Raw genomic sequence first — 21,969 nt, 5'->3', positions numbered from 1 at the left:
AAAAAAAAAGAAAAAAGAAAAGGAAACCCAAGCCATTTCATTAAACACAGAAGTCACTTTCAAAGAAAAACTGGTGGCAAAAAGAGATTCAAAATTTGCTTTCAGTCAACAAACGACATATAGAATTAATGGCATTGGTATTAATGATAACAATAGCTACAGAAACACTTGGTATTTATTGAGCATGTATTTAGATTAGTTTCACAGAGTATTACCAACCTCACACTTGACTTTGGTAATTCTCTTTCCTGTTTCAAGGAAAATGAACAATCAGAGCAATTAACTGATTTACACATTCGACACATGGCAACATGGGAACACCAGATTATAGCTGTCCCACTCAAAAGCATATGTTTGTGGGCTTAATTCATCGTGTCTAGTCACAATAACTAAATTTGCTCTGATTTCATTCAAATTTACAGTGTTCCTTATGATGTTTTTGCCACTTTCCTGTCTAAGTAGATAAGAGTTACAGGAGGTATTGCTTTGGGACTTTATACACCTTCAAAACCAAGAAGGTGTGTATGTATGTTGGTGGTGTTGGTTTTCCTTAAATGTCCAAATTTTAAGTACAGCTTTACACATAAAAGGGTGCTATCAAAACAAAACTTGAAAGCAATGGGGATTAAAGCTGTGAACTTCTTCAAATTGGCTCATCCTTGTGTTTGCCAAAACCAGTCTGGTGGTTTGTGTCACACTCTCTGTCGTATGCAGGCATATTGGCTCTTTTCCTTGGGAAACTGTTTACAATTAAAACCCATCCAAAAGAAAGTATTGGATAACCATGGATCCTTGCTTTTTGCTGTGTAGAGATCTAATATTGTGTAATCATATAATCTAATCTTGACTTCTTGGGACAAAAGAAAAAAGGACCAATAACAAATCAAACTAACTCAATCTAAAACAACAACATTAACTATACCAAACAACAGTGATGAATTAATGGGAAGGACTCTGCTTTTTCTGGGAACCTGACATAAGTTTTCAAAGTATCTGCTGTTCTGGAGCGTGGACTGACTGACTGGGCCAAGGGAACATGATCTGGGCTATCCATGCGTCTTCATTTTCAGAATTTGCTCCCCGTGTACTTGTTTTACTCTCTTCTGTTCCTTTGGGTATATGTGATGTTCTATGCCTACATTTGATTGGACATTGGCAACAAAGAGATGCCATCAGTCTCAGACTTAAAATAAGATTCCAGAAAAGATTTCTGCCTGCACTTGCTTGGCCCTTCCTCCTGGTCTTTCTTCTGTCTGTCATTCTGTCCAGGCATGGGTCATATTCCTTAAACCAAGAGTACTGAGATGATTGCAGGCCCTTATCACCTGAAACTTTGAAGTTAGGAAAAACAGAGTGTGGTGGCAAGGGGACATTATGCCTAAAGGAGAGAAAGAATGATCGGTTGAAGACTGAAGCATAGGTGGCAGTCACCTAGACATTTGTTGTGTTCTCCTGAACTCATGTTCATGCCATTTGAAAAAAAGTAACAAATGTGGTTTTTATAAGGTTGGCCAAGTTGCCTACTCATTCAAAACTGATTGATGCTGTAGTTACATTGTTAGATGCATGGAAAAGTGATTGGAAAGGCCAGCTGTCATTTGACTTTTGAATGAGAGATGAGATGCACAGAAATGGAGTGAGAATTGAGGTCAGGCCAAGGTCAGTCACTCCTACTGACATTTCATGATTTCTCTCTGACTCATATAATTGATTGGTTAAATGAGGAAACGACAGTACCTTGGAGGTATACTCATTCACTGAGGGCATTTGTGAAAGTGCTTAAAAAACAGCTTTCTGTAGATTAGCTATTTAATGCATCTTGATTAGCAGTAAAGACAATTAGCCAAGTTGATGAGACTAACTCCATGACACTCTCACTATACATGCTGTTGACTGTGGAATCGAGAACAGAGTAAAATTACTATGGAGACATATATCCATGACATATCCAGAGTTATGCTGTACACATACAAATATACAAACCATACCCCCCCACCCCCACACCCACACCCACATCCACACCCACACCCACACCCATACCCACATCAGTAGTTTAGAAGGTGAAGACCTTATTGTGGCCTTATATGAACTAGGCATTTGTGGTGGCAGCTCTGTTTGACATACAGAGTTTTGACCTTCACAGTGTTTTCATTTCAGTCTTTCCAAATTCCACTCTCATTATCTCTATGCAGTATGAAATCTTGAACTTGGTTCCCAACACGTCTGCATATAAAGAATATCCTGTAATAATCACTTGCTTTATTTGACAAGAGTCAAAATTGACATGCTATAATGCTTGTGAGAACCTACTTGTATTTTCTCAACTTCCTATGTGACTCAAAGTACATCAAGCATACATAAAATTTACAATAAAATTCATTTGATATTTATGCAAAATATGTAGCATGTCCATTGAGAACAAAACATTTGAAAGGATACTTCCATACTCAGGGTCTCCTTCCCTAAGCCTTTTCAAAAGAGAGTTAATATCCTTGTAAACATTTTTCTAAAAGAATTTATCCCATAAAACATTGTAGCAATTCCATAAACTCTAAACTTTTTATTTCTAAGAAACAAATATAATTGTTGACCACCAGATGGCTCCCATATTTTTAAAAAATTGTCAGAAATAGCAGAAACTACGCAAACAAATAACCACAGATTAAAAGAAGTAAAACTGAAAGGAGGAGACAATGTAACCCATGGGAATCTGAAGCACATATAGAAAAGGGGGGATTTCTCTTTTAACCTACAGTGTGTGAGCTTTGGATGGGAAGCACAGAGAAAACTTCCTTCTGGTGCTTTACTCTTTTAGTGATTATGCAAGTGTACCTGGCAGTTAGAAAAACAAAAGTTATGTAGGAAAATCCCTGCTCTCAAGCTTAAGTATGACAGCATGCTTGTTTCGTATATTGTTTTTGAACAATATAAATGTCCTATCTCATAATCAGGACTAATATTTCCTGGGACATCGTATATTTTATGGACAGAACACCTTTACTGTCATCTCATCTATGTATCATTTTATGAGCCAGTTAGTGCTGTGTGTCATGATACAAATCAAAGTCCCCGCAACAACAAAATTTTTAACTGTATTAACAGCAGAGCCAGCTCCTGATGAGGGTCACAGCTCTTGGAGGGACACTGCTGGTACCCTAGATGATGTTTTAACTGATGCGTTATCCAAGGCTTAATATGTAAGCTATTAAGATAATAGACCCCCACACTTGTCACTTTGACAGATTCTTTAAAGACTAAGCTGCCCAATTTGTCTCTCATTAAAAGCTCTAGTGCAGCGTAGCGATCCGTAGCCACCGAGCCACTGCACTTCCACAGTATACTCATCTATTTTGAGAAATATTTTTTTTTGTCAATAAAACGGGCATATGTTTCAATGAGTCATCTTAATAGAGAAAACTCACAAGAAGGGGTGAGCTGCTCTTCCACCCGGCCCCTGAATTTCCTTACCTTTCCTTGTTAGCACAAAGCTTACCCCTGTGCCTCCTGCCACTGGGAAGGCAGTCATGGCAGGCCGGGGCTCCTTAGCCCATATGGTTTTATTTGTGTTCTGCTGGCACAGTTCTGCTCATACAGTAACCAACATAAATTTTTAGTTTTATTATCACCTCTAAAAAGAGACAGAAATGTGAAAATTGAAGCCAGAAGGTTTGTATCACAGGATTAATTAGGCAGGGCCAAGTGGAGTCGCACTCCTCCTGGCAGTGAGCGCCTCAAGAAGGTGCCCGCCTGCAATTACCAAGCACACGACGCAATTAAAAACCCTGTTTCTTTCTCCCGAGGTGTTACTTGTTAGTTGATAAATCTCTTTTTTAAAATTCTCTGGGGATCTGAACTGGCTTGAGGTGCAATCTACCAGGGTAGATATTCATGAAAAATTGATTTAGCTGTAGCCCAAGTGCAATAGGTTTAAAATAAACCTGAAAGGAATGAACAGTGTGTTTCTTGGCTGACATTTTATTGGCCATTTTTTTTTAAATGCACAAAAGACTAGATAATTAAGAATTGAGACTTCATGGATCCCCATAAGGAGAAGTGAACCAAATTGGTCTGCTGTCCCAGGCATTGCCCCCTAAGTCACACTGCACAACCACACATCCGATTGACCTTTTCCACTGGCCTTTATGTTCAATCTATGGACAAGATGGTCCAGACAGGTCAAACTTGTATGCCTCCCACAGCCCATGGCCCTTTGTAATAGAAAGTGCCTCAGTATAAAATGATTTCTTGTTGCCGAATGTACATCCTTGCTCACAGAGATTTCAAACCTGGATCTGTTAGTATAGTTCTCCCAAGGAACTTCTGCTTTGCATGGTCACTTTGAAGGCTACATCAGGATGTTAAGATTGAAAAGATGCATCAGGGCACAGAAGGAAGCTCCAGTTGTCTTCTGGCAGCTAGTTTGGCAGAGTGGGATTTAACCACAAGTCCATAAATCACGCAACATACTCTTTCCTCTGAAATATAAATAATTTAAACATGCAGCAAGCACGCCCTCCGTACCTGGTATGGAGACCAGTGCTCTATCAAGGCATACGAACCTGAGCTGCAGCAATGACCTCATACTTCCTGCTGAAAACAGAAGCAAAATATTTTTAAATCAATAGGATAAAACCATCATTGAAAATGGTGCAGCTCTGCTTTCATTTCAAAATGCACCGTGTATAATGTAATCCAACAAGGGAACCAAGCAAGAGGCTGCTGGAGCTGCTCATTTTATTTCTTTGTGCTGTTTCTTAATTACAGAAATTAGTTATAATTAACTGATGCTTTCCCCATTCCTTACGTTCCTCCTTACATCTTATTTGTTATTTTCACATTTAAGAATTTTATCAAGTTGTTTAAAAGGATTATTCGGAGAGTAAAATGGTAAGTGGGAATTATGACCATAAAAATTTGCCAACTATTAGTAATAATAAGTTAGATAAAAATAAAACTTAGAAAGCTGAATTCTAGTATTCAACATTAACTTTGGCAATTTTACTGACTATTTGTGAGTCTCCATTTTTTAAGAAAAGGGAGATTCCTTTTTCCATCATGTCTAACTTCTCACAATACATTTTTACTGTTTGGTTATGCTACAAGTACTTATTGTTGAGGCAAATGGCAAGGTAACATTACCTTAAGGAGTTTAAATAAGTGACGAAAAATGATCTTTCCTCCCATGTCCATTTTAGGTCTGGCTAAAATGTTCATGAGTTAGTAAAAGACCAGAATTGAGGTTTGTTTTGTCATTCTGATATGACCTGATTTGTCTTGGTGAGGTAACTTGAAGAACACAAACGTGACATTTAAGTTTTCTTTTTAGGACTCTGGCTATGGTTAAGCCTAACTTCCTTGATTGTGTTTTAGCCTCCTTTTGGGTCTTGAATAGATATATTCTTCCTTGAAAGTTCCCTCACATAGTCGATTGAGTCCCCAGTGACTGACCATCCAAGCCTTGGGGCTGTAAATATAACAGTGTTGTAGGACAAAAGTAAAAATATTTATCATCTACAGTTAATGTTCATAATCAGCTGATTTATGCTAAATCATTTGTTGGAAGACTTGATTCAATCAGGCAGGCCTTTGAAATACGATCTGCAAATCAGAGACTGGGAGTAGCAGCTGCCCTACCTCTGGCTCTCCTGATGAAGCCAAACAGGGGTCCACCAGTTACTCCATGGCTGCACTGACAAAGTACAGTATGTGCTTATAACTCTCAAGATCCCAGACAGTGTTTCCTGTAAGTGAGAGACTAGAAAGTAGAAGATCCTATTGGGAACAAGTCTTATCAACTGGACCATTTTCCAAGCCTGGTTGCCTCTTACCAAACAAAATTTCTACTCATCTTGGTTCTATTCATGGGATTTTAAAGTGGTGTTTCCCTCTGGGCCATTTGAAATTACTGAACTTTTACAACAACTTTTTTGCACTCTCTGTTGCCTCTGAGAATCAAGAGATGAGTATAAATGGTTGTAAAATAGGAAACCAAAGGTCTGCTTGTATTAATAACATTTAATAGACTCTATGAGACTATACATATTTTACTCTCTAATATTAATTTGCATCAGCATACCACTCTAATCTACCACTGAAATTTTAGGCTCACCTAGAAAAATGGAGTCATTTTTTGTCAAGTCATTTTTTGTGATTATCACCTTATTTGATAATCACAAGAAAAAAAGTTAAATGCTAAGATCTTATCCATATTGTAAAACATTTTCACATTACAGTGTTATGAAAAATACCAAGCAGTAGGACTGGTTCTTACATAATTTCTTATACTCACATTCTTAATCATCTGGCCCTCTTATAAAGCTATGAAAGTCCTCTCCTCTATTCATGATTATGGCAGTGCATTGGAAAATATTCATTTTCCCATATCCTGACACTATGGTTTTATCATTAAAAATCAAAGGGAACTCCATACATGAAGAAAATTAAATTGGAGCTTGATTCCTCCAACTCATGACTTCTCATATCTGCTTCTATTGCTGTTTGGGACAGTAATTCTTGCAGTGGAGCATAAGGGATATTGACATAGGAAGACATTTTTAGAAACATCCCTGATCTCTATCCAGTAGCCATCAACATGCTTCTTTCCCGGCTGTGACAAACAAGAACAGTCTTTAGATATTGCCAAATCTTCCCCAAGGAAACAAAAATCTCTCCAGGTTGAGAACTAGTAACATTCTGCAAGATAGAAATCAATTGGCTTCATTTTATTTTTTTTTAATTCATTCATTTTGGAGGCTTGTAAATTTCAGTTATTTTAAAATATGACATACAAATTTGTGCGGTACACTGAGATCATATGCTATGTGTGTAATGTATTGATCGAATCAGGGCAGTGAACATTTTGTTTTTACGCATTGAATATATAGATTAATGTGTAATAGTTAACCAAATTATAGTTTTGCAGCACATTATGTGTGCTAAGCACTGATTAAACCTGGCCAATTCATTTCCTATCTCTTCCTTATGTCTTCATTTCATTTGAGAATATGTTAGTTAAGATATTGAAATCTGTCATTTGCTCAATTTGTTTTCTATTTTGTTGTTCCTCACTGGATGTTTTAAACATGCTAAAAATTAGAAGGGAAAATTAAACCTTTTAGCATCTGGTGAAAAGTGCTGAATATTGCATCCAGCACACATTTTAATACACCTATTTTCACTTTGAGAGACCTTGCAAATATTGTCAAAATATCAATGACGCTAGTGCCATTTATGAATTAAACAGGGTAGAGTTAGCACAGTGAATTTGGAAATTCATTGAGCTTATGGAAACTTCCTGATTTGCTCAACTTGGAGTAGAAATCAATGAATGCACATGTGATTGTTTGAAGTGTCACATTTTTGCCAGTTTTGCTTTGTCAGTTTTACTTGGTTTCTTGTTTTATTAATTTTATTTAATATTTCTTTTTTTACAATCCAGATTTTATCCTCCTCCTGGTCCACCCTCTGACTATTCCACATCCCATACCTATTCCCCCATCTCCACGAGGATGTCCCCACCCCCAACCCCACCCCACCTCACCAGACTTCTCCACTCCCTGGGGCCTCCAGTCTCTTGAGGATTAGGTGCATCTTCTCTGACTGAATATAGACCTGGCAGTCCTCAGCTGTATATGTGTTAGGAACTTTCTATCAACTGGCTTATGTTGCCTGGTTGGTGGCCCAGAGTCTGAGAGATCTTGGGGGTCCATGTTAGTTGAGACTGCTGCTGGTCCTCCTACCAGGTCGCCCTCCTCCTCAGCTGCTTCCAGCTTTTCCCTAATTCTGCCACAGAGGTCAGCAGCTTCTGTCCATTGGCTGAATGCAAATATCCACATCTGACTCTTTCAGCTGCTTGATGGGTCTTCCGGAGGGCAGGCATTACTTCGTTTCTTTAACTGCAACAGGCAGGCTGAGCATCAAGTGCAGCTTATGCTTTTCAAAGAGTCACTGTGGCTTAATGAGTATCTCACAAACAGATTATTTTATGTACAGTTTTTGTTTGGTCTTCTAATTTACTTGTCTTATTCTTTAGGATTTCCTGAAAATTGAACATACCACGCGCTTGAAGTAAGTAGAGAACAGAATTGACTCATTTTCTATAAACTATTTCAAATATCTGAGGAAACTAGCTCCACGGCAAATTCTGTACGTGTGGAAACAGGGCAACCGACACAGTGGTATGGCAGTTGGCTTTTCTTTTCTAACTAGAAACTATGCTCAAAGGATCCAATTTTTATTTAGATTCATGGCTTCAGAAATTGTTGTGTATGGTTGCTTGGTTCTGTTGTTTGGGCCTGTGGTGGTCCAGTAACTTGTGGAGAGAGCATGTTGCAGAAATGAACTGTTCACCTCATGGTAGATGAAAAGCAGAGAGGGCCAAGAAAATGGCAGTTCAAATTATCTTCATTAAAGGAAGTTCAACAATCTCATCCTTTTTGTAAACTCTAACTCCAAAAGCCACTTAGCCCCTACCCTACACACACACACACACACACACACACACACACACACACACACACACACTCTACAGTACCAGGATAGTTTCATAAGAATGGATTCCTAGGTCAGCTACAAAATGTTGAAGAGAAATTTTCATGACCATCTTGTTACCACATTTATCCCAATTCCCTAGTATAGAAACACTGGTTTCTTCCTGGTGCCACGTTTCTTTGTTGTATTTTGATCTCTCTTGAATGTGGAATCTATGTCAAAAACAGAACCAGAGTACTCACATGAGGATGGATTCATTAATGAAAATACATATATTTATGGATGATGTTACTAAATTTATCCAAACATTTACATAGTTCTTGGGATTTTATAAGCATTTTTTTTCTGTATTCTTTCACACTAGTGAGTAGATATTTTCATACTTTTGTATGTTACTTGGGGAGTACTGTATTAAGTTAAGGAGGATCCACTCAAAAAAAGGGGAAGAAAACTACTGCTTATCAGAAAAGAAATTGCAGAAAGTTAAGAAATGTGCTTTTTGTTGTCTAAAATCTTAAAATTGCATTTGTTTTGTAGAATTTAAATTGCATTTCTTTTGTAGATTCTAGACAATGCATTTTAGCAATGTCACTTTGTTATATCAGTAAATAATTTCCTTCAGCTCTGTGATACAGCTTAGTTATTACAAAGTCTGTTTTATGGCAAATGCTCTTTTGAGGTTACTGTGTGTTTGAACAATGGACATAAATTAGTGCCTAAATGGATGTTCTGTGGTTTTAGGATCCTTTCTGGAGAGAATAAAATATTACACACACTTTTCTCTTATGCTGACTTTTACATTTCTTTATTTCTCACCATCTTTAAAGGTAATTTAAATTTTTATCATTTCTTTGACTCTGTCTCTCATTTATGTCTCTCATTTCTTTTTCTCAGTCTGTGTCTCCATCTGTCTCTCACAGAGATAAAGAGAAAGACACACACATACACACACACACACTGAGAGAGAAAGAAACAGAGACAAACAGAAACAGAGACAGATAAAAAAGATCCTTTATGATATACTAAATTTTCATGATATACCAAATTTCTTGTTTTCATCAGGTGAACCTATAGGCTTTTTTCCTCTACTCTGATCTTCCACTGTTTATCAGATTGAAAATTTATAATTTACTAAGGCTGTATTTAGCTAATTTTATTATATGATATCTCATTAGCAATCAGATCCATGGTATCTCTCTTTTCTATTGATTTATAGGTCCTGATTGTCTCCTGGGTTTCCTTCTGCTGTTTGCACATCCTTCAGACATTCTTTTGCTATCTAACAGGAAATTTAATACTCTAAGATACAATTCTAAGCCTCTCTTTTCTCTTGTCGTGTGCTCACTAGTTAAGTTTCAGCAATTCTTTGGCTTTATTAACTACTATACAGGAGACTCCTACTTTCATTTTCTTCCTTGCTCAATAAACTGCTCTGAAATTTAATTGCTTAGAATGATTATTCCTCATTAGTCTCAGAGACTGATCTAACTTTAGTGACTTTCTTGCTTCCAATGAAGCTGACTTTGGCCTCATGAATGTCACACTCTATTACACTTGATTATGTAAGATGGCCTCTTCATATGTCTCAAATTTGATGTCAGTTATTAGCAACATGCATACTGAAGCAATCACCTGGGACAACAACACATGTTCTAAATGTATGGATTTTATTTTTCACATAATGAGAGGAAGAAGTGTTTTAAGACTGAGAAATCCTACAGTAAGGAGACAGATACATTGTTTTTTAAAAAATATTTTTTAAATTTACTTAGTGCATGAATATTCTTCTTGCATGTTTATATGTGTGCTTGATTCACTTAAAGGACAGAAAAAAAAGCATTGGATATTATGTACCTGTAGTTACAAATGGTTGCAAGCCAACTGAATGCTGTGTGCTGAGAACTGAAGCCTAGTGCTTTGGAAAAGAAGCAAATGTTTCCAAACATTGATCAGTCTTTACAGTATCTTTGTTCAAAACATACTCACTATTCTTCATGACATTAAAATTCTCATTCCATTACTCCTTTTGTCCCAAAGTCTTGCATTATATTATTTAAATCAGTCCTAGGCAGTAGGCATTTTGGCTTTCCAGGATACAAACAGATTTACTCTACCCTCACAGACTCAACATACTTGTGAGATGGGGCCTGTGGAATCTAATAAGGATGTTGATTCAAATACACAAGAAATAAATAATCAATGGCTAATATAAGTATTGAATTTAGATAATCATATGTCAGTTCTTTGCTTATGAGTTCTTTCTGCTGTTTTGGATTAATTCTCCGAGTCTTTTGAAGTTATTGCACACAGATCATCCTTTCCATGAAAAGTATCCCACACTTGAATCTGAATAGCTTTTGTAAGGTTTGTTCTCACTATCAGAAGTTAGGGCTTCAAAGATCAGTTAAAACTACTTTATTATGCTTCAGTACAAGCTGAGTATACAAAACACAAAAGACCAACAATAGACAAAGTGACCATTACCATAATGGACATTGCTAAATGTATTTTAATACCTAGCCTCAAATTATACTGAAAAGCCATAGTGACAAAGATAGCAATGTTCAGGCACAAATGTGGACTGTACACTTTGGCCACTTAATATTAGAGGGGTTTCAAAAATAGAAGTTGGAATAAAATGCTGTGTATTCATCAAACAGGTTTGGCAAAACTGGGTATAGAATTATATTCTTATCTGATACACTGAAAGAAAACAATTCAAAAATGTGTAAAGTTGTGTGCTTATAACCTGAAATACAGAAATTATTGAAAAAACATAATGGAAAATGTTCAAGATATTGATATTGTGAAGAAATTTTTAAACAGAACTCCAAAAGACTATAAATGGTTCCAAGTATTAAAAATGGGACATGTAAAATTGAAATGTTCTTCACAAAAAAGGAAACTATGAGCAGAGTAAGCAGATAGGCTGAAGACAGATGGAAAACCTTTCTAATTGTATTTCAGACAGGAGATTAACATCTAGAATATATAATAAACAGCAAAAATTAAACTACCAATGTTGCAGTCAATAAATGGGCTAGTGATGTGAACACATAGCCCTCAAAATAAGAGATTTAAGCAGCCCATAAGTATTTTCAAAGTCTTATCTGTATACTCACATACTGGTGCATCTCTCAGCCTTCATCAGAGAGGCTTCTTTCTTCTATAGTTGACAGTTAATATAGAGATCCACAATCAATCAATAGTATAATCAATAATGGATTGTCGAATGTTCATCCCCAAAAGGAACATTTGTGTTATACCCATCTCTCAAAGGCTTAAGAACCATCGTGGAAGAGAGGACATAGAACTTGTAAAACTGAAGTTAGTGGATGTCTGAAGTATTTGCTGGATATGACAAGGTTGTTGCACACATAGACTCATAGTAACTGAATGCAGAAGACCTGCATGGACTCAAGCCATTAAAATCTGGTCATTCATAAGAGAGAGGCTCAAGAAGTCTCATCCCTAGCAGAGGAGATACAATCATTTGATAGATGCAAAGCTGAGTAGAGAGAAAGTAAGTTTTCTTTAGGAATGTGAAATGTGAGAGACTGATCTCACACTACTGGATTTTTCTACATTCTTGAAGAAACAGACATTACCAAGTGGACTCAGTGTGTTTTATAAAAGAGAACATATAAAGATGGGGGAAAGCAGTGGAGGGGAGAGGGAGAGGAATTGAAGAGATGTAATGCTGGGTGAATTTGATAAAATTATATTATATAAATGTATGAATTTCTCAAACAATAAAAAATGAGTTGCAAATGCCTGCTTAGAAACAAACAAACAACAATGTTCTCGACATCCTTAGTCACAAGAGAAATGCAAATTGAAATTGTGAGAAAGCATCTCACCCTATCTAGGGTGGTTATCATCAGATAGAAAAGTGGCAGTAAATGATGGTGAGAAAAAAGAACTCTCATACACTGCTGGTGTATGTGTGAACCAGTACAATTATCCGTTATTTAAAGGAACTACTATGGAGGTTTCTCAGAAATTAAGACTAGAACTACAGTATGAACAGAGATATGGGCACATCTATATTTACTGCTGTTCTAAAGACAACAGTAAGGAAACAGAACCAGCCCATCAATAAATGAATGGACAATGAAAATGTGCTACATTTTCACAGTGGAAATGTACTTAGTCATAAAAAATGAAATTGTGATTTTTTTTTAAAAGTGAATATGCCTAGAAGGTATAATATTGAGTGAGGCAACACACAATATTCAGAGAGACAAACAGCAAGTGTTTGTTCAGAGAAATGAATCCCAGCCTTTAATGTTTACGTACATGAATACATTTGGGTGTGAGAGTGGTTATAGGTCATAAAACTAGCAAAGAAAACTGTGAAAGGGGAAAAGGTGGTTTTGAGAAATGGGTGGGGTTAACAGAACACATGGGACCACTAAAGCCAGAGGGAAGCTAAGGGGAAGGGTGGTGGTGGAAAGCCACGGGATAGGAAGAAGAAATCAATAAAAACACTTTTATGTTCAAAAACGTTACAATGAAGCTGAATCATGGTACACTAATTGAAAATATAATAAAATACAGAGTCTATTTTCCTAGCAAGTGACAGAACTTTCTGGGGAATAAAACCAGCAATTTTTAAATCTCAGATTTGGAGGTTTTATTGTCCAAAAGAAAGTTTTAGAAAGATAGATTTGAACAAATGTCAAATCGGACTAACTACCTGAATGCTGATGTAGACCCATCTGTGTGGTTCTGACTCGGAGGCTGTGTATTGGTAGTACTGAGGTTTAGGTTTTAGTCCTGATGTAATCTCTTACTTGGAAAGCCTTTGGCTTGTGGATACTGAGAATTAGAAAAATTCAAACAAGTCCTAGAAGGGAAATACTTTCTCTTGATTTTGTTTGAAAGAGGAAAATTCTCTTTTTGCCGTTTCCTCTATGTATACTTTATTTCATAAAAGTAAACTAGTTGTCACATTCAGAATTTGGCTCACTAAGTTACTCAGAGCAATTCAAAATCTCCTTGGTTTGTTTTTGTATTGGTCGTACTTGCACAGGAAATACAGGCTACCCTTTTGTCTTCAGAGACATTTTTATGCTCACTACTTCCCACCAGCAGTTTCCTTTAGGCTCTCCTATCTCCCACCTGCTTGCAATAAATGAGAAAAAGATTAATGGTAAGTGGTTTGGATTTCTGTTGCTCTGTGAACTAATTTGTTTTGCTATCCTTTACTCTGTTGCTATTGCAAAACTAGCATTTAAAACACAACCAGGTGGTTATATGTCATGGTTCAGCTGCTTGGCCAGCTCCCATCACTGGGTCTTTTGCTTTACTACAAAGGAACATCGAAGAAGTGGCTTACACACAAACATGACACTGCTCATTGGCAGTACCACCTAAGGCTAAGAAACCATATCCACATAGCCTCTGGATTCTGGAGGAAAGTGACCGGGATTGAAACTTCCAGAAGAGGCCCAGATGGTCTTGAGGGCTGGAGCAGAGGTGATCACAATAGTGCTTTCATATAATTTTGATAATCTATGGAGGAAGTTAATAAAGTCCATGCCTTAATTTTTAAAATGACAGTTTGTAGCCATTTCAAATATATTATAATATACAGATGTATAACGAGATATTTCTTTTGTGTGCCTGACTCTAGTATTAATGTGTATTTGACATGAAAACTTCCTAGGCACAGGGCTAACTTCCTAGATGATGTGATGAGTGTAGTCACATGAACCTTAGATCAAAGTCACTTATATTTGTTTAATGATCTTCTATTGCTATCTTTTTATTGCTAATTTCAGAATGATTTTAAACCAGAAATTGTATTTTGTTGTTCGGATAGATTTCAATACATCATAGCTCACCCTGAACACTACCTTAAGGTCAATTTTTTCCTTCTGCAGCCTGTACTTAAGCAAATGAGAATTAATATCTATCTTTAATCCATAATTTCAGGCCCATGTTTGAATTATTATCATGTATTTTCAAAGCACTTGAAACATTTTTTCTTAGTCATCATCTGTAGAATTACTTGTTAAGAATCTGCTCAGGCATTAGAGATTCCTCTATTGTAAATTGTCTGTTTAGATCTGTACTACATTTTTAATTGGATTGTTTGTTTTTTTGATATCTAGTTTTTTTGAGTTCTTTTTATATTTTGGATATTAGCCTCTATTGTGATTTTTTTTTAATTCTATAGAGTTCTGTTTTGTCCTATTGACAGTATCCTTTGCCTTACAAGGTTCTCAATTTCATGAGGTACCATTTATTAACTGTTGATCTTAGTGCCTACACTCTTGAGCATATAATCAATGAGCACTCACGCCATCCTACCACAGGGACACATGATCCACTATGTTCATAGTGGCTGTGTTCAAAATACCCAGGAACTGGAAACAACCTGATGTCTCTCAACTGAATAGTGGATAAAGAAAATTTAGCACATTTACACAATAGAGAATTACTCCCTGATTTTTAAAAAACGACATCATAAAATTTACAGATAAATGGATGTAACAAGGAATAATCATCCTGAGTGAGACAACCCAGGCCCACAAAACCAACATGCCTGGTGCCTAGCCCAGTTGTCATCTGGTAGATACCGCACCATATGGGAGCAGATGCAGATACCCACAGCAGGGTGGTCTCCCATTAGGTGGAGCTCCAGAAACCTCGTGGAAAAGGAAGTAGGATTATAGGATACAGAGGGGTTGAGGACACTAGAGAAACACAGCCAATAGAAACAACTAAGCAGGGGCTCAAGGGGGGCCTTACTGAGACTGAAACAACAGTCATAGAGCCTGCGTGGTTCTGTGTTCGGTCCTCTGCATATGTGTTAGAGTTGTTTACCTTGGGGTTTATGTGGGACTCCTAACAGTGGGAGTGGAGGTATCTCTAATTCTTCTGTCTGCTCTTTGGACCCCTTTCCTCCCACGGTGTTCCCTATTCCAACCTTGATATTATCTCTGTGCCTAGTCCTATTCTATCTTGTTATGCTGTGGTCTGTTGATATCCATGATAGGCCTGCTGTTTCTGAAGAGAAATGAAGGAGCAGTGGATCCAGGGAAGAGAGGGACTGGGGATGGGTAAACTGGGAGGAGTGGAGGGAGGGGAAACTAAAGTCTGGAGGAATTGTATGAGAGAAGAATAAATAAGTAAATAAGTCTGCTATAGTTGCCAGAGTATAGATTTGTTAGATTACGAGGCAAATAACCTGGCGCTTTACTAGGTGATTTCTAGCATTCACCAAGTAATCGACAACAGTTCAAAGGGAGTATATTTTGAAGTAATGTTGAAACAAATGAGTGAGTGAGCACACGCATGAATTTTAAGTGAGAGGTGGTTACTCTGGTGTAAATGCAGGACAATTTCTGTCAGTACATACTAAGGTTTGTGGGTAAAATAACTATATACACTCTGGATTGTGCTTCCTTTACAAAAGATGATTTCCCAAGGGCTGAGTCTTATTATATAGTGGCAAGGAATGGGTGATTTTCTAATATAACTGTGTCTGGAATGGAGAAGTTGAGAGAGTTATACAGCTTTATGGGTCCATGAGATAATCTCCTTTAGACTGTGTTTTCAGTCAAAAATTACATTTAATTATTATTAGAGGAAAAGAGTTGTATTAGCATCTACTATTGCTTCAATTTGCTCTTTAGCTTAGTTCATCACACAATCACATGAACTTGAAAACACTCCTATATCATTTGCATTTCTATTGATTTCTTCCATACTGTCTGTTCCCTGATGTCAGGCCTAACTGAGCTATGGTTAGATTTCCCCGTTTCTTAGTTAGCCTTTTATTGCTGTGAAGAGGGATCATGACCAAGTTAACTCTTAGAAAAGAAAGCACTTGAACTGGGGTTGACTTACAGTTTCAGATTTTTGTTTTCATTATTGCGAGAAGCATGGTAGCATTGCAGGCAGTCATGATGCTGGAGGAGTGGAGAATTCTACCTCTTGACCGAAAGGCATCCAGGAGAAGGCTCCGATTCCACCCTGGGCAGAGCAGGAGAACTAGGAGACCTCAAAGTTCAAGCCCACAGTGGCCCATGGCCTCTAACAAGGCTACACCTCCTCACTAAGGCCACAGCTCATAATAGTGCCACTTCCTATGAATCAAACATGTTCAGACCACCACAGCTCCTTCTTCCTTTCCTGTCATTAACTTCCTTCTCTTTTAGTCTTTCTTCTCAGTCATAGGCCGCCATCTGTAGGTAACAGGAATTTTATTTATTCATTTTTTCCTCATTTATTATATTCTGAGAGCAGTTTTCCTTCCCTCCTATCCCCTAACCTCCCTCCCAGGTGTCTTCCTTCTCCCCCAGATCCACCTCTCTTTCCCACAGAGAAGATCAGGCCTCCCAGGGATATCAACCATACATGGCATAAAAAGCTACAATAAGACCAGGCACATACCATCACATTAAGGTTGGACAAGGAAACTCAGTAAGAGGAAAAGTTTCTCACAAGCAGGAAAAAGTGTCAGGGATAGCTTCTGCTCCCACTCTTGGGATTTCTACAAGCTACTCAACCAAAATGTAGATGCACAGGACCTTAGCTTTTCTTTCAGGCTTTCTGATCTCTGCAAGTTCAAATGAGTCCCCACTTGGGTGATTCTGTGGCTATATGGCAACATCAGCTAATAGCAATTTTGTTTGTGGTATTCTTTACTAGGTCTCCAGAGGATAAGAGGAACCTTGATAAACATATTATAAAACCTTAATTTTTCAGCTAATTTAATTATATGAAATTAATAACCAAAGTGAAAAAACCTGGAATAGTAGAATATGTAAAACGCAAGACTGTAGCTAATGTGAAATCATTTTGCTAAGACTTTCTAGAAAACAGGGCTCCAAATGTTGTGTGTCCTTTAAAAATTATTGAGATGTCTATGCTCCTCAAATGAATATTTAATACATTCCATTTTGTCTTTCTTTTTCCCTGTGACCTGTGTTAGATGCTGATAAAATGCTACCATGCAATCTGTTAAAAATACAGGGAAAATATATATCACTTTCAGTGTAAAGTTTCATCTGTTTGGAAGGAACTAGCTGCTTACTCCTTTTTGTTCCTATACAAATTTATTTTGGTAGCTCTCTGAGCATTGATATTTTAATTTAGAAACACAATTTTCTTAAATCTGAATTCATAAAGATTTGCAAGGAATGTATAATCACTAAAACATCAGTAACAATTGAATTTATTTGTTAAAGGGAAGTAGTTCTATAGTAAGCATAACACATGGCATGTCTTAACTACGAGTTTCTCCCGATTTGACACTAACCCACAGACAAGATAGGCTTGCTTAATATGAAGAAAAACACTGAAGGAAGCCATTTTAAATACTATGTTCATTAGAATCCTTTCATTTGCTAAATGGTTAAATACTTGATAAATACAGCAGTACTCTGGAGTGACCTGGTGACATCAGATTCCATGAAGAGAAAACAAAGAGGTATAAGATTGAACTGGTCAGTGGATGTGGGCAAGTTTTTCAGAGAATAACACACCACATTCTTGTTTAGAAGTCTCCCATTCTACAACCCCAGTATCATACTAATGGATAAACTGAAACATATCTGATAATTCTTTTGAAGTGGAAGGTACATTTTTTTAATTCTTTCACACCAAGTCCCTTCAAAAGATATTCCATTTTTTTTCAATGGCTGGATAGACCATTAGTTTAGCATGAGCTGTACTTCATGATGGTTACCATAAAGTCAGATGTATATAAAAGATAACATTACCTAGTACTTGATTGAAATTTATTATGCAAAACATGAATAAAACAACCTTAGAAACATGGCATTACTAATCTCATTTCATACCATTTCAAGCCTGAGTATTTTAAATAAACTATGCACCATCAAAGGAAAAAATCAGCTTTAGGAGAAATTAGAATATTTAAGGTAAGATACTTTTGAAGTCAAAAGTAAAATGGCCCAGGATAAAGGAAAGAAGACAGATAAGGACACAAATGATGGTCATCTTGGATTTTTGGAGAGTAATAAATGGTCTGGTAGATAAACTCAAATATGTATACTTCTAAATGTAGGTGCAGACTATGGAAGGTATTAGAAAGTTGATTTGATTACTAAGCAACAAGTAGTTTTAATTTTTTTTCTCCTTGAAAATGTTAAATTTCTCCACTTTTATTACTGATCAGTAGTTTAGTTGATGGCAGTGATGTGCAGAAATGTCTTTTCCCAGAGCTATTTTTATTTCTGTACCTCGTCCCCATGTGTATGAGACACAGGCTCTAAGTGAAATACTTATACCATGGATAAGAGAAAATCTGTAAGGAAGTTTTCCATGCCTTTCCTGAGAGCATAAGATATGTATGCTAGCATTATATCTATATAATAGTTGTGCTAAATGCATATTATATAATTAAAACTAAAACAATTTTGCTATGTTTACAGAAAGAGTTTGGTATGACCTGCTCAAGAGTGATGTTTGAAAAAACAGCAAAACAAACCAATGCTGGGTCCATTCTGAGGTAACAGGAGCATCATTTTTACCCATAAAATCATAGTATAATAATTTGTCAGCTCTAAATTTCTTTTGCTATGAATACAATTTTGTTCTCTCTCTAGAAAGGAAACTATATGCAACTTTTTTTCATACTAGAGATTAAAGATTATTGTAAAGTCTCAATTAGCTTAATATAAAAGCTATTTACAAGGAAAAAACTTCAAAAAAGTAATAGAAATTAAATGTAATAGTTGATCTATATAAAACAACAACAGAAACCCAAGCTAGGCATGAAAACTGTCTAGGAAGAAACTTGAAAATGTTGTCAAACCAAGCTAATTTTATATATTAATAGCAGTTAGATGTAGCTATTTCTGTAACTACAGTCTGAATGTTATATTTGGATACTTACATACGTTCTTGACTTCATATGTGCTTGTACTTGTATAGCCAGGTTGATTAAGGGTTTTCCTCTGGATAACCTTCTATAGTACATTGATTCTATCATTAAATTCTATCATCATACCTTCCTGCATTGAAGAGTGTGACAAACCATCCATGCTAAATGTTGCAGAACATGGCATGTTCCTGTATAGGGCTTTGAGTTATATATGTATAAGCATAAAGTTACTCTAAAAATATAAAAGTTCAAAAATGTTACTCAACTCATAGTTATTTTATAAATTTAAAACAAACCTATTTTAAAAAATCTATTACACGTAATTGATAGTCACAAGTTTTCAGGTAAAAGGAATATAGTATGCCAAATTGTGAAATGCAAAACCAATTCAAATTGGTGACCAAATATATATACATAGCAGAAATATATGCAAAGATTTCTGAAGGATTATCATGTTATAGCAAGTTATGCTGAAGATGTTTATAATTAATGAAAATAATATTAGTTATTAATATTAAAATTATTGAACATAATTTTATGTCATAGATCCTAGAGTAGAACCAACTACTGATTTCATAAACAAGTATAATTTCTAACTACATTTAAATTTTTTATCCTCAAATACATGTATAAGTAGGAATAATTCATCCAATAAACTTCTTTTTCCAGCAGATAGATTATTTCAGAAAGCCACAGAATGTCAAAGAGCAGGTAACAATTGACTATAGGGTAACAATTGACTCAACCCCAGTGGGTACATCTAAAATATAATTCCTACACTTTGGCTCAGAGAACATCACAGAAAAAAAGTAGCAGAAAGATTGTAATAGTCAGAGCACCAAAATGGCTTTTGTGAGACTTTGTCTTGTGTATAAAACAGGCAAGCTGCATATGTGAAGTCTTAACAATATGGCTGCCAAAATATTATCTGGACAATAGCAATACCAACATGGGTGGGGGAAATTTTATGGGACTCCACTAAATAAGGAACAACAGGCAATTAATGACTGCCAAGATAGAGAATTAGTCTTTTCTAGAGAGTATCACCCAGATTATTCAGTACCAAGTAGTCAGATGTAAAAATATATACATTAGAACACACTAAGTAAACTCAACATGTTGTGTATTTGCATATGTTGGTATAGGTACATATATATGTGTGTGTTTATGCGTGTATATAAAATGTACATATGTATATTTTATATGTGTATAACAATAATCTAAAAAAATAAAAATCATAATTTTGCAAGGGAATTGCCAGGGACAGGAGAGATCAGAAGGAAGATAGACAGGGAGATGATCTGAATACATATATGAAATTAGAAATACATTTTATAAAAATATTTAGTGCTATAAACAATTATTAAAATATCTTCCTGGAGATACTTTAGTGTTTGATTCATAAATAGTATATTTGTTAAAATGGTGTCCCAGATTTATTTCTCTCAAGGAAAAGAATAAGATACTAGGTACTAAAATAAAACCATAAATACCATATTAAAAAGTAGGTTGAAAGAGTATTGAAATTCAACATACTTTGTTTTACAAACATGATCATTTTATTGAAAATGAAGATATCAAATTGTTTTAAATTATTTATGAGAAATCTTCACTTAGATACTGTTCACCCTTTCAGGAGTAGAGCTTATCTGCTGCCTGTATTTAGCTTTTAAAATTGCATGGTTAGTTTATTGCTTTCTGCAGGGTGCGTCTCCATTGCCACATTCTTTATCTTCTTCACAAAAACCCCTACTACTATATTGCAAGATTATTTACTGAAGTGTTGATTTCCCTTTGATTTTATACATTCTCTATTTTATACAAACTTTATTATTTGTAACTTTTCATTCAACAAAGATTTGTTAAAAATTTACTGTATACAAGATTATATAAAAGACAACAGTCAATATCCCTTTTCTCTTTACATTTTAATAATATTTAACCAACAAAGATGTTTTTGTTATTGTATATATGCGTATATGTGAGGGTAAGTGTGTATGTGTTTGTATATGTGTGTGGAAATATGTATGTGTGTATATATGTGAGTGTGTGGGTGTACATGTGTATGTGTGCACATGTATGTGTATAAATATATTTATATACTTTCCTGTGGTTTAGGAGGCTAGATTAGGACATACAGTGTCTTCTTTTTATCATTCTTGCCCTTTTCTCCTTGAGGATCTCTTGTCAACCCAAAATCTGTAGAGAAATTTTAATCCAGCAGCTTGGCTGCTCTGGCAAGAGATCATGTTCAAAGACCTTCTAGGTGTAAATGATCCAGCTGGAATGCAGACATGCCCTAGACTACAGTATGATTTGTATAAAATATAAGGACACCCTTAGCACACACCTTTAATCCCTAACAATGAAGGCAAGGTTAGTTTGTAGGAAAAAACAACCACATTTGAGATTAATATATAATTGAAGTGCAAAGTAATAAATCAGAGAAAGATTCGACAGAATTAGTTGGAGATAGGATATGCCCAACACACACAAGAACAGCACAGGAAAGTGAAGCTATGTAGGATCAGCAAGAGATAAATTGGGTGTGTTTTGTGTGTACATGATTTACTGGGACAGTTTTACAGAGAGAGGTTACAGAGACAGGTTACAGA

Source organism: Arvicanthis niloticus, chromosome 11 (assembly GCF_011762505.2).
Source record: "Arvicanthis niloticus isolate mArvNil1 chromosome 11, mArvNil1.pat.X, whole genome shotgun sequence".
In the NCBI taxonomy this organism is placed as follows: domain Eukaryota; kingdom Metazoa; phylum Chordata; class Mammalia; order Rodentia; family Muridae; genus Arvicanthis; species Arvicanthis niloticus.
This window is presented reverse-complemented; position numbering follows the sequence as displayed.